The 14,497-nt window shown below is 44.3% G+C and overlaps 1 protein-coding gene across 2 annotated transcripts in view; it reads right to left on the bottom strand.

Moving 5' to 3' along the window:
* Positions 1–14,296, bottom strand: part of SLC25A18 (solute carrier family 25 member 18) — a 33,287-nt gene extending 18,991 nt beyond the window's left edge. The window contains exons 1-2 of one of the 2 annotated variants that reach the window (XM_077468865.1): positions 13,948–14,296; positions 13,758–13,826 (exon numbers count right to left, since the gene is read on the bottom strand). The gene's annotated coding sequence lies outside the window, so the exon portion shown is untranslated. Of the gene's footprint in view, positions 1–13,757; positions 13,827–13,930 lie in introns of both variants that reach the window. The other variant, XM_077468864.1, reaches the window with a different exon arrangement.
* Positions 14,297–14,497: the final 201 nt, after the last annotated feature.

Consider the following 14,497-nt stretch of genomic DNA (forward strand, 5'->3'; position numbering starts at 1 on the left):
GAATTTCATTGGAGATGAATGCACAAGACATAGCTTGTCAAACATAATAACCAAGTTACGTGTTGAACAAACAAAAACAAAAAAAAACATAGACCTCAAAAAGAGCCAAGACTCTCTGCTTATAGTGTTTATAATTGCCTCAATTTATTTGTGCATGTGCAATTCCACGTTTTAATCCCGGTGTCCGTAGTGTATATATTTGCTCATATTGTTCAATAGGGTTATAATCACGGTAATAAAGGGGAGTGGTGATAGTGGTTAGAGGAGGTTTCGAAGAGGTAGGTGGTTTCCTTAACGGTCATTATAGGGGGGAAAAAAGTAAAGAAATAAGGCCCAGAGTTCCAAACTACATTCCTGTCAACCTTTTTTTGTGAGTGATTAGGCCATACGTTTGGTATATTCATCAGTAATGATAAAATGCTGCCAGCAGGACTATATTTTCCTGAATTTGGAAAGGGTATCATTCGCTTGATGTATAAGTTCTTCCATTGCTGAGGTTTTCTGTATATGTCTAACCCAATCTGTTATGGTCGGAGGGTCTGAGGAGTGCCACTTGGCAGGTATGCACATATTTGCTGCTTTTATCATATGAATGGCTAGAGAGCGTAAGTATACAGCTTTCAAGATTGTATAATGGTGCCTGGCTCAGTTACGTTGTGCAATAGTCATCCCAACACAGGGGTCACTGTGGCTGAATTTTCATGCTATAGGCTTGCAGTGCTCTTGCTGTAGACTCACCACTGCAACTTTGCTCTTGCTAGAGACTTGCCACGCAAATTTGTTACAAATTGGAAAAGTGTTCAACTTGCCATTGAAAATGCGCAGCAAGTTAACAAATGCCGCATACACATGATCACACATTCCGACAACAAAATCTGTGGGATTTTTTTCTGATGGATGTTGGCTCAAACTTGTCTTCCATACACATGGTCACACAATGTTGTCGGAAATTCTGAATGTAAAGAACGTGGTGACATAGGACAAGCCGAGAAAATTGAAGTTCAATAGCCAGTGTGGCTTTTGATTCCGAGCATGCGTGGAACTTTGTGCATCGGAATTGTGTACACTCGACCGGAATTTCCGACAACGGATCCAGATCTCAAATTTTGTGTGTTGAAAATTCAGATGGAAAATGTCCGATGGAGCCCACACACGGTCGGAATTTTGGACAAAAAGCTCCTATTGAACCTTTTTCATCGGAAAATCCGACCGTGTGTACGTGGGCAGCGGCATTACAGTTCAACACTGCCACAATACTGTGACAGTGTTGAACTGTAAACTTACCCTTGCTATCTGGGAAGATATTTTTCATTTTGCATGCATTTATTTATATTTTTATCCACATTAACATGCAGGCCATATTGTCCAGCAGATGTGGCAGGGATAGGATTGGGACTGACCATATAACAGTGTCGGGGGCATACAATGGTCAGCTTTTATTCATATGGGTCAAACCTTTTTTGTCAAAAAGAAAAAGAAAACTGTTGCAGTAACTGCTTAAAAAGTGTAATTTATTATTTACTTAAAGTTGAACTTCACTCTCTCAATCAACATTGACTATTTACAATTTTTATGCTGCTAGCCTTAATAAATAGGAAAGTATATTAATTTTTTGTTTTAAACTTTTTTTTTTTTACATTTTTTCAATTACTTCCTGATTTCCTGCTGTGTTAATGCTACTGGCAGACTGCATGTAGGTAGGTGGGATGGGTGCTTAGGGTATCACTGTTATACCCCAGGAGCGATGCCACTGCTCTGTTATGTTAGCGGTACTGTAGAGTGATGACACAAATCTGTGATCAAAAAATGTATTTCTTGTTAATTTTCAGTATTACACAAAGCAGTCACATGACTGCTGCCTACTACTGGTGCTAAAGGGAACCTCCAGACGCCATCTTGGGGGAGCCTGTGTTCAGTTAGACATGAGAGGTCATGTGAGATTTAGTGTGCTATATATAGAATAAAACTACCTTGCAGAGGTGCTCATTGTGGGAAGTATAACTAGGCAGGGACAGGAACCTCACAGCCTCAGCTCGGAGCGGGCTGGAGCTCTGGAGACCATTACGAGGAAGAGCCATACATTGTCAGAGCTATCCAGTTTTTTGCAGGGTTACTGTTGTCAAGGTATCTCATCTTCTCAGCATCTTAAGGAAGGCATGCTTCTGTTCTTACCAACTGCATTATTGTTCTGTATTCGTGTCTACTACTGAGCATGACCTACTGTTTCTAAGTGTATCTGAAAAATATTGGTTTGGTACTGTACTGCCAGTTTTGACATGGATAAGTGTCATCTTAAAGGAAAGTATGTGTGGCTTCGGCCTCTGTAACTTTCACCCAGAGGAACCACATGTACTTTGGGGTAGTCGACAGGATGACAGAACAACCTCTACTTCATCAGGTACATCTGAGAGAACAGTGATGGTACAGCTAGGAGCTGCTTTGACGTTTATTTGAAAATGAATATTCCTAAAACCACAGTTGGGTTTTAGGGCTAATTTTGCCAAATTATGGTTTCAGTGCCAGTTTAGCTGGATTGCACTGGGTTCTCCTTGGCTGCAGGTGTCGCTGTCACCGCCAGCAAGTGGTAGAAAACAGTCTATTTGGGTATATTGAGTACCATCATTGTCTCGGAACCAGCCTAGTGGGAGTGTTTTCCTGCTGTGCATTCTGGGAGGTGGTATTTAAGGTACTGCGATCACATGCTTCGGGGTTCCGGTCCAGAAGAGATTTTCTGTCTGTTTGGTCCTGGTCCTCCTGACCAGCCCCCATGGCCCTCCTGGCATGGGGTGTGGATCCATGCAATTCCAGGCCTCGGAGCTGGATAGCCTGAGGCAAAGCAACTGCAGGGACAAGCCTGAATGGATATGAGGCCATAATGATTCAAAGGTGGTCCAGTGCTGTCTTATCTAGGGAGAGGCCCAGCAACTGGAGAAGCACCCAGGGGAGGACTCTTTGGGAGAAGGCCAATCCGCAAGGTTGGTTTCTCAGAAGGAGCCTGGAGGCTCAGTTGAAGGACACTTTGTGGATCTATATTCATACGGTATCGACGGACCGGCTGAAAGATACTGGTACCATATGATAATTCTCTAAATTTGTCTATGCCCCTCAGTTACATCCAAGTCTGTGGCAGAGACTTTTATTTCTCAAGTGTTCTACATCCAAGTCTGTGGCAGAGACTTTGTTTCTTAAGTGTTCTACATCCAAGTCTGTGGCAGAGACTTTGTTTCTTAAGTGTTCTACATCCAAGTCTGTGGCAGAGACTTTGCTTTATTTAACACCCTGCCAGCTGCTAGGCCAAGTGAGAGGAGGTCTATCCGGAGGTTGTGAGAATCCAGCTGTGAAACGTTTATTCTCTGGATTTTGCAGTTCCAATAGTACCTGAACTTCCTTTCTAACGCTCCACCTTTTATTAAGAAACTGTGTTATCTTCTAAAATAAATAACGAAAAAGAGGATCCAGTGTCAGTTTCTGCATTTCTTTGGACCATCTACCACGGGAACCCCTAGACGGAGGCGAGGTCAAGAAGGTAATGGTAAGCCCCAAAACCAGCAGCTCCTTCGGGGGTCAGAGCTACAACAGTATCTCACAAAAGTGAGTACACCCCTCACATTTAGGTAAATATTTTATTATATCTTTTCATATGACAACACTGAAGAAATACCTTTTGCTACAATGTAAAGTAGTGAGTATACAGCTTGTATAACAGTGTAAATTTTCTGTCCCCTCAAAATAACTCAACACCATTAATGTATAAACTTCTGGCAACAAAAGTGAGTACACCCCTAAGTGAATATGTCCAAAAATGGGCCCAAAGTGTCAATATTTTGCGTGACCACCATTATTTTTCAGCACTGCCTTAACACTCTTGGGCATGGAGTTTACCAGAGCTTCACAGGTTGCCACTGGAGTCCTCTTCCACTCCTCCGTGATGACATCAAGGAGCTGGTGGATGTTAGAGACCTTGTGTTTCTCTACCTTCCATTTGAGGATGTCCCCACCGATAGGGTTTAGGTCTGGAGACATGCTTGGCCAGTCCATCACCTTTACCCTCAGCTTCTTTAGAAAGGCAGTGGTCGTCTTGGAGGTGTTTGGGGTTGTTATAATGTTGGAATACTGCCCTATAGTCTCCGAAGGGAGGGGATCATGCTCTGCTTCACTATGCCACAGTACATGTTGGCATTCATGGTTCCCTCAATGAACTGTAGCTCCCCAGTGCTGGCAGCACTCATTCAGCCGAAGACCATGACACTCCCATCACCATGCTTGACTGTAGGCAAGACACACTTGTTTTTGTACTCCTCACCTGGTTGCCGCAACACGCGCTTGACACCATCTGAACCAAACAAGTTTATCTTGGTCTCATCAGATCACAGGACATGGTTTCAGTAATCCATGTCCTTAGTCTGCTTGTCTTCAGCAAACTGTTTGCAGGCTTTCTTGTGCATCATCTTTAGAAGAGGCTTCTTTCTGGGACAGCCACGCAGACAAATTTGATGCAATGTTCAGCGTATGGTGTGAGCACTAACAGGCTGACCTCCCACTCCTTCAAACTCTGTAGAAATGCTGGCAGCACTCATATGTCTATTTTCCAAAGGCAACCTCTAGATACTCTGAGCACGTGCATTCAACTTCTTTGGTCAACCATGGCGAGGCCTGTTCTGAGTGAAACCTGTTCTGTTAAACCGCTGTATGGTCTTGGCCACCGTGCTGTAGTTCAGTTTCAGGCTCTTGACAATCTTCTTATAGCCTAGGCCATCTTTATTTAGAGCAACAATTCTTTTTTTCAGATCCTCAGAGAGTTCTTTGCCATGAGGTGCCATGTTGAACTTCCAGTGACCAGTATGAGAGAGTGAGAGCGATAACATCAAATTTAACACACCTGCTCCCCATTCACACCTGAGACCTTGTAACACTAACGAGTCACATGACATTGGGGAGGGAAAATGGCTAATTGGGCAAGATTTGGACATTTTCACTTAGAGGTGTACTCACTTTTGTTGCCAGTGTTTAATATGTTAATGGCTGTGTGTTGAGTTATTTTGAGGGGGCAGCAAATTTGCACTGTTATACAAGTTGTACACTCACTACTTTACATTGCAGCAAGGGTAATTTCTTTAGTGTTGTTACATGAAAATATATAATAAAATATTTACAAAAATGTGAGGAGTGTACTCACTTTTGTGAGATACTGTATACAGTATATGTGTGTGTTCTTATCTATGTGTTAACAATCATGTTGCTAGGGACATAACGTCAATAACAGAATCACTAACGCCCAACTCACCTTTACCTATGGGGTTACTCCATTGCTGCTCTTAGGGCTGCTGTTAGAAATCACGGGGCCTCCCTCATACAGCCTACGCCAGTCAGGGCTGCCTTTAAGGCAGGGCAAAAGGGGCAGCTGAGGGAATATGATTACTTATAAAAAATGGAAAAAGGGTATTCATAATGTTTTATTTTTTTATCTATATACAAATGTTTTACCTTTCATTTCTATTTTAAACTGAATGGGTTATTCTACAAGGTGATCATTTACAATCACTTCCACACCCTATCCAAAACCATTTTTTGGCTATTCATATACTTCAAATAAATGTCTTTTTCACCTCTTATGCCAACCATTCATATTCAGGAAAGGTTGGATCGAGGCACCTAGGGGGATCAATAGTTGTCTTTTAAACAGACAGTTCTGTACTGTCATGGGAACTCAGTGACCAAGTGACTGGCAGGCATGTGACCACAGCAAACACTCTTATCTACAGGGGATGAGAGGACAGGACTGGACTTCAGATATGTCAGCACCTCTTTAAAGCCCCCTGCACACAGAGCTAACAATGTTTTATCTTGTGACATGAATTGCAGAAGTGGGACCTTTGTCCTAGTGACTTTGTCAGAGGACAGCTGTACCCAACACAACACAACCAATGACGAAATCAGGATCCAAACGCTCTAGGTGATCCCATTTACCAAAATCAGGCTGGCATTGTATTTCAAGCTCAAAAGTAATCTGCAAATGTTTTGCCTTTCCTAGTATCCCCCCCCCCCCACTCCCCCCTCGACATTTTGAGGATAAATGGAAATAAAACATGTTTTCATTCCATACCTCATTTTAGACCCAGTGACGTCACCCCTGGGACTCAGCATGGTACTGTACATTTCTGAAACCATCACAGCAACCTGCCTCAGTACACCTCTCAAGAGCCCTCAGCCCCATTGGAAGTAGTGAGTGGGTTGGTTTAGACCCCTTTCACATTGCCAGCATTTTTCAGGCGCTATGGCGCTAAAAATAGCGCCTGTATATCGCCTGAAAAAGGCGGCGAGGGCTTTCACACTGGAGCGGTGCGCTGGCAGGGTGTCACAAAAAGTCCTGCCAGCAGCTTCTTCAGAGCGATGAAGGAGTGGTGAACTCACCACTCCTCCACCACTGCTCCCCATTGAAATCAATGGGGCAGCACTGCGATACCGCCGGCAAAACGCCACTCCAGCGGCGCTTTGCGGACAGATTTAACCCCTTTTCGGCCGCTAGCGGGGGGTTAAAACCACCCTGCTAGCGGCCAAATAGCGCCGCTAAAATGACGGTAAATCGGCACTAAAAATAACGCTGCTTTACCGGTGACGCCCGGGGTGGCTCGGTGTGAAAGCCATCTTATGGTAGGAGTTATGCAAGTATCAAAATGGTTTTATGGGTCAATTTTTAGCGCTGTAGCGCCTGAAAAATGCTGGCAGTGTGAAAAGGGTCTAAAATTATTCATGTCAGTGATGGGCTGTACACTGCACCTGGACTGTATTTACATTGAATGGGCTCAGCCACCTGTGTGCAAGAGCCCTTGCCTGATGGCCTGGATGGAGGGTGGGATGGTTGGATGGGGCGAGGGATAGATGGATGGAGCAAGGGATGGTTGGAGGTAGAAATGGAAGGATGGATGGATGTTTGGATGGAGGGAGGGATGAATGGTTAGATGGATGGAACAAGAGATGGTTGGTTGGATGGATGGAGGGCTGGTTGGATAGAGGGAGGGATGGTTGAATGGATGGATGAGGGAAGGATGGATGGAGGGAGGGATGGATAGAGAGATGAATGAAGGGATGGTTGGATGATGAAACGAGGGATAGATGAGGGGTTAGATGAGGGGGGGGATTGTTTGTTGGGATAGATAGTTTGATGGATGGTGTAAGGGACGAATGGATGGAGGGAGGGATGGTTAAATAGAGGGATGGATGCAGAGAGGGAGGGAGGGATGGATGGAGGGAGGGAAAGGAAGGATAGCACACACAGACATCAGGGCATGACAGGGTTACCCAGTGGTGCCCCATTACTGGCGCCACGGTATTGGTGTACAACGTCTTTGGGAAGGCTGCCCTCTGGCCTGGCTGCTCTACAATGAACAGAACAAAAACCCATAGCCATGGAAACCTTTTGCTGCGCTGCCCATTGCCATGGAGACCACCTAGCTGCAGTGTCAGTCCAAATCTAGGCCAGGCCACAAGCCTTTGTAACAATGTGCCAATGAAAGGGGCACCGAGGCGGACTTATCCCTCTCCCTTCAGCTTTCTCATATTATCCCTGCTGTCCCCGTCTACTGCGAATTATCTGTTCCACAATCGCCATGTAATACAGCAAGTTCCACGTGGATAATGGAATCTGTTTTATTGTATTTCAAAATGATTTTAGAATGTTCTGTAGAGAATTGTGTTAATCAGTGCCAGAGAATTGCTTCAGGTTATCGCATTGTCTGCCTTAGACACCCTGGCAGCCCGCCACTGACATCAATAAACATGCCTGGGTGGTGACGGCTCATGAGGAATATATATGTTATTTTATTTCTTCATGAGTTGGGCAATGCAGGTTAGCATACTACCAGAGGGCCTGCTGGGGCTTGTGGTTCCTTTTCAGTACTACGCATCACACTGTGGTTATTTAATGCAACAAAGGGTCTAGAACGATTCCCTCCTACTACAAGCACTTAAAGGCATAGTTCACCTTTCCTGTTCAAGTAAGGGGCGTCTGTAGAGAAAATCAAACTGTGCAGCTTTGACCAAAGTAGGCTATTGCCCTTGGCATAGGTGTAGGCCCTTTAGGTGCCTTGTGAAGCCTGACTGGAAAACTCTCAAGGATCGTATTATCCTGTCCTGTCTTGTTGCTGGGATGTTGCCAAAAGACTCCCAGTTTAAACTGTTCACTTCCAGCATCACAGGAACAAACTCTTCCTCTCCTTCAAACCCCCTCACATTCACTTTCTATCACCTGATCCAGTAGCTCTGCGCTAACCATTTGGGAGCTCGCACCTGTGATGGTGGAGGTGAGCAGTAGGGGAGTCTCTTAGCAACATCCAAGCAACCTGGCAGGATGGCAAAATGCATCCTCTGAGAGTTTTCCAGTCAGGCTTCATCAGGTATGTATATGGCCTACGCCTATAGCAAAGGCATTTTTCAACTTTGGTCAAAGCTGCACAATTTGTTTTTCTCCACTGACACCCCTTACCTGCAGAGGCAGTTATTGTTAAAGGTGAACTGGTTTGTTCCATGGTAGCTTCAAAATGTGTCTATACTTTCCCAGTGTAGTCTTGTGTTTCCTCCATCGCCCTGGAATAAGACTATTTTAGTGCTGTTTTGAAGAAATGTGGATAGATAGACACTATTGAAAAGCACAGGCGGAAACTGTCTAGAAAGGCAATGGATTTTAGACAGGAGTCATTGGTCAATAAAACTTTAAGGCCCGGTCACACCTATGCGAATTAGATGTGATTTCTCCTCATCCAATTCGCATAGCAGGAGAATGTGCATGGCTCCCTATGGAGCCGGTGTTCTGACACAAAATGTCCACCTATCGAATAGTGTCCGGGCCATACTGTGCAGGCGCAGCACTTGCGCAGTACGGGGGACAAGGAGAAGCTGAACATCTCCTAAGAAGAACGGCGCTTACGCACTGAGTCCAGGTTGAAACGCCACCATCCAAGTGGACATAGGGTTGCTCATAGTAACAGGGCCCCTAGTGGGCTCGCTTCGCTCGCCGCGCTTCGGGCATGGCCTCGCTTCGCTCAACTCTTTTATATTCTATGTCCAATTGGATTGTGGGGCTTGAACCTGGACACAGTGCGCAGGCGCCGTTTATCTTCGGAGATGTTCAGCTTCTCCTTGTCCCCCGTACTGTGCAAGCGCAGTACAGGGCGGACACTATGTGATGGGGGGCGCTATCTGATCGGACACCGGTTAACATATCTCCTTTGCAGCTGCAGATCGCACTGTGCGTCTTTGGCTCTGTTTCAGGGCCAAATTCAGATTTGGCCCTGAAATGGGGAACAAGGACGCACAGCACTATATATCCATTATAGTGTGAACCCAGCCTTAAGCTGAACTGTAGGCAGATATAAAAGACACTAATGCAGCTTTGTAATAATTAATACATTATTACATGCATTTTTTTTTTGTTCAGCAAGTATTTGAATTTGACCTGCTATCAGCCTCTTGCAGTCTCTGAACAGCAGAGCTTAGACTGGAGGAGGGAGAAGCAGCTCAAGGAGCCAATCAGCAGTGCCTAAATGTTATCAAGGGGCATGCTGATAGGAGAAAAGAGCAGAGTGAAAGAGATGAGTTCATAAGTCTGCTGTTTACCCTGTTGTCCAATGACAGACTGTGATCTGTGATACGGGTAGAAGGGGAAGCTAGACAGCTGAGATTGAAGAATACACTCACACTGACCTTGTGAGGTGCTCTAGAGATTCTGGCTGGAGTGGATTACAGGTCTGCAGTGATCACTGGACTGATAGTTCACTAAAATCTTTCATGTATGGCCTCCATCCACTCATCAAGACTGCAAGCCTGTGAACCTGGTGACGGCTTACTGCTGCACTTGCAAAGCACAAGTCGATCTACTGAGCGACCTCTGTTAAACCGCCCTGCCACTTGATCAGCACTGCAAGCAAAAGACTGCAGCACTGATCTGTTAGTGGGGTAGTCTCCCCCTGCTTTCAGAATACAATAGCACAGCTGGGAGGATTGCCCTATTTATCTCAAAAGTATGGATGGGGGATTAGTTTCAGTTTTTTTCATTCAGCCTGCTGGATGAACGAAAAAAAAAACTGAACCATGCATAGCCAGCTTTACAGTCAATACAACTTTATTGTCACTGGAAGTGTATTTGTTGTGATTGGCCTGGACAATCTGAGCAGCGACAGCCACAGGGGAGGTAATAGTCACTCTAAAGCCCCGTACACACGGGCAGAATGTCGGGCGACATTTGCCGGCTGAAAAAAAACATCCGACATTCAGCCCGTGTGTATGTTGATCTGTCCGACAGAAGCCATGCTGGAAAATGCGCAACCAACGGACTCCCGATCAGCGCTCTCAGCCAATGGCAGAGATCTGAGTGTCCTGGCGGTGGAGGCCACCCCCCTGTCAGAATAGGACAGCTCAGCAGGGGAGATCACTGGACTAACCTCACATGGTTAGTACAGTGTTTCCAACCGGAGCTGTCAGTTTCATTCATACAACCCGCTGGGCTGCACAAAACAAACTGTAGTGTGTACAGGCTTAAAGCACAATTTAGTGATAGACATTGGAACAATTACTTTTATTTCAAAGGTAAGTAGGCTCTGTAGGTGTCCAACACCCAATGCCCCATTTGCTCTAAAGCCCTGTTCACACGAGTGTGATTTCTCTTGTATCTGCTGTCACTCTGCCATGCACGACAATGGAAATAACATTATTCTCTACAATTCAGTACATTTTTGAAAAGGTGCTATTTTTGATGCAGGAGAGTGAGTTTTTTCCATATTGACTTCAATGGGAATGCATGGGAAGCGTATGTAAAAGACATGTAAAATGCATGTACATACATTTTTTGCATGTTCTTAGCAAAGTTTTATGTATAAAATAGCCTCCTCCTAATACAAAAAACATGTGTAAACGCACTACAAAAATATACAGAAAAATGCATGGTTATGCAGCAGTACTAGTGTGCAACTAGGTTAACCAGAAAAACATGCACATATGGGGCGAAATTTGATTCATGTATGACCAGCTTAAAGTGGAATAGATTCAAAAACAATCGATCGATCAACTTGGTACATTCAGCCTGCCCATACATGGTTCAAAGCGCCTATGGCCAGCCTTAGTCAAGTGCTTCTACTTCTGCTAATGCATCTAAAGCTGGGCAGCATCGGCCGGTTCAATAGAAACTGGTCAACACTTGGCCCGTGTGTACTGCAGCCGATCCAACAGAAGCTAGCTTCTGTCAAAGGGGCATGACCAAAAAAGAACTGCCGACCAGCTCCAAATCAGCGCTCTCAGCCAATGGCTGAGCCCCTCTTATCAGAACACAATGAAACAGGGAATATCACTGTACTAACATCAGATTGTTATTACAGGGGCTCCGACCTAAGCTGTCAGGTTTTCTTGTTCAGCCTGCTGGGTTAAACGAGGAAAAAAAACTATCAGAGTGTACTAGGTTTAACACCAACTTCTCCACAGGGTGACAATGCTACTGTCCAAAGGAGTTTCCATTGTCCCTATATTAATAGTGGAGATACCCTAAAACCCCTTTCACATTGGCTGCGTTTTTCACGCATTTTAGCGCTAAAAATAGAGCCTATAAAGTGCCTGAAAAGCGTCTCCCTTACCTCCCCTGTATGAAAGCCCGAGTGCTTTCACACTGGGGCGGTGCTCTTGCAGGATGGGAAACAAAGTCCTGCATGCAGCATCTTTGGGCTGGGGATGGGAAAGGTGTATACACCGCTCCCAAAATGACCTGCCCATTGAAATGAATGGGCAGCGCTGCCGAATCGCCTGCAAAGCACTTCGGCAGCGCCACAACACAGACGCTTTTACCAGGCAAGGAGGGCATTAATCAGATAGGCACCACAGAGACCTAAGGTAACCCTGGAGGAGCTGCAGAGTTCCGCAGCAGAGATTGGAGTATCTCTACTTAGGACAACAATAAGGTGTATGCTCCATAAAGTTGGGCTTTATGGCAGAGTGGCCAGAATAATGCCATTACTTTCAGCAAAAAAACAAAATGCAAAATGGCATATTTTGAGTTTGTGAAAAGGCATGTGGGAGACTCTCAAAATGTATGGAGGAAGGTTCTCTGGTCTGATGAGCCTAATGGTGCGTACACACGATCGGAATTCTCGTCGGAATTCGGCTCAAGCTGTCTTGCCTACACACGGTCACATCAAATTCCGATCATTTATAATGCGGTGACATACAACACGTGTATGACGTGACTAGAAAAAGGAAGTTCAATAGCCAGTAGCCAATTGCTTCTGTCTCGTAGTTGAATCTGAGCTTGCGTGATTTTTGGTGTGTCGGAATTGCATACACACGATCGGAATTACCGATAGAAAGTTTTTCCGTCTGGAAAATTGAGAACATGCTATCAATTTTTGGCTGGCGGAAATTCGGACAGCTAAATTCCGAGGGAGCATACACATGGTCGCATTTTCCGATGAAAAGCTCTCATCTGTCTTTTTCTGGCCGTAAATTCCGATCATGTGTATGCGGCATAAGATTTAACTTTTTGGCCATCAAAGAACACCATCCCCACAGTGAAACATGGTGGTGGCAGCATCATGCTGTGAGGATGTTTTTCAGCAGTCGGGACTGGGAAACTGGCCAGAGTTGAGGGAAAGATGGATGGTGCTAAATACAGGGATATTCTTGAGAAAAACCTGCACCACTCTGTGTGTGATTTGAGGCTAGGATGGAGGTTCACTTTCTAGCAGCACAATGACCCCAAACACACTACTAAAGCAACACTTGAATGATTTAAGGGGAAACATGTAAATGTGTTGGAATGGCCTAGTCAAAGCCCAGACCTCAATCCAATAGAAAATCTGTGGTCAGACTTAAAGATTGCTGTTCACAAGCGCAAACCATCCAACTTCAAGGAGCTGGAGCAGCTTTGCAAGGAGGAATGGGCAAAAATCCCAGTGTTAAATGTGGTAAGCTCATAGAGACTTATCCAAAGTGACTTGGAGCTGTGATAGCTACAAAAGGTGGCTCTACAAAGTATTTACTTTAGGGGGGTGAATAGTTATGCACATTGACTTTTTCTGTTATTTTGTACTATTTGTTGTTTGCTTCACAATAAAAAAAAAAAAACATCTTCAAAGTTGTGGGCATGTTCTGTAAATTAAATGATGTAAATCCTCAAATAATCCATGTTAATCAAGGTTGTGAGGCAACAAAATACGAACAAATGCCAAGGGGGGTCAATAATTTTGCAAGGCACTGTAAATGGATGGGTTTAGTTCTGTTTTAAGGATTGGTAGGCTGCAATATATTAAATTCTTGCATTTGGGTTTCTTATCATCAACTGTTATGTTCCCTGATATGTGTACAAGCCCTAAACCTTTTCTCTTCTGTCCCCAGCATTGAATTTCAGTTTTTTGACGCAGAGTTGTCTCTACAGAGGAGCCTCCCACTATCCTTGCGGTACCTAGCAAGATGTAAGCATTCCGCAGAACAGAGTGAACACTTAAAGAGCGTGCACAAACTGATGGGCTGAGACTGCTTACAGTTCTCTTGCACAAAGCTACATCACAAAACTACATCACAAAACAGGTAGAAGTTTTACCGCAAGCACCTAAAAGTTGTCATCAAGCCAGTAGACTTGTAAAGTTTTTTGTCACCACCCAGCTCTGAAAAACAAAGTCAGCCCTGCATTTCCTAATAAGGAGAAGTGGATATTTTACTGTCAAAATACTTTTTTGGGCTTAAAATAAAACATAGCATGATTGAACACAGAGACAACTTACCTTTTTTGGAATGTACAATCGTTTTTGTGCACGGTTTACTGTTTAGCCGCTCTTCTTCACTTAGCAGATCTGCCATAGAAAAAAATAAAAATAACAACAAACTTTAAATAGACCCAAAACTTCCTACAGGATGAACATATTTGTGATGCTGCAGAATCTGATGTCTGCTCTACCTGCTCAGTGTGGTCACCTGGAATTGTCACCCAGAAAGTTCCCAGCCTCTCTTCTCGTCCACTTTCTTTTTTTTTTAGTAAACATTCAGGATACCTTTTTTGTATTTGCAAATCTCCGGGATTGGCCTCTGGGAGGGACAGGAAAAAAGGGGAGGAGGGGAGGGAACTTCTCCTGGTATACAATGCCGCCTTCAGTTTAAGGTTTACAGATTATCCCATGATTGCCCTGATTTCTGTATATGGATCTGGCTCACTCTTTATGTATCTGCACAGTAGACCTCTCCATACACATAAAGTTCTGTACTTTTTTCTGATTGATGCACTGCAAACGTTGATGTTCCTGAAAAAGTCTGTTAATCATCCGCAGAGAAGAGGAAGGAAATGTACTGAGCTATGTTGTATACAGTATCCAGGAGACTTTCCTGCCTGATGTTGTGTATATACATGTTACCACATATTCATTCCCCACATGAGAAAGCCTACAGCTCGCTAATCATTAACATTTCCTGGGTATCGAGCAGCAGCGTAAAATTGACATGTACATTGGAGATATTCAGTAAAGAGAAA

This window comes from Lithobates pipiens, unplaced genomic scaffold, assembly GCF_037356315.1.
Source record: "Lithobates pipiens isolate NorthernLeopardFrog02 unplaced genomic scaffold, aLitPip1_a1.2 Scaffold_8, whole genome shotgun sequence".
Classification (NCBI taxonomy): domain Eukaryota; kingdom Metazoa; phylum Chordata; class Amphibia; order Anura; family Ranidae; genus Lithobates; species Lithobates pipiens.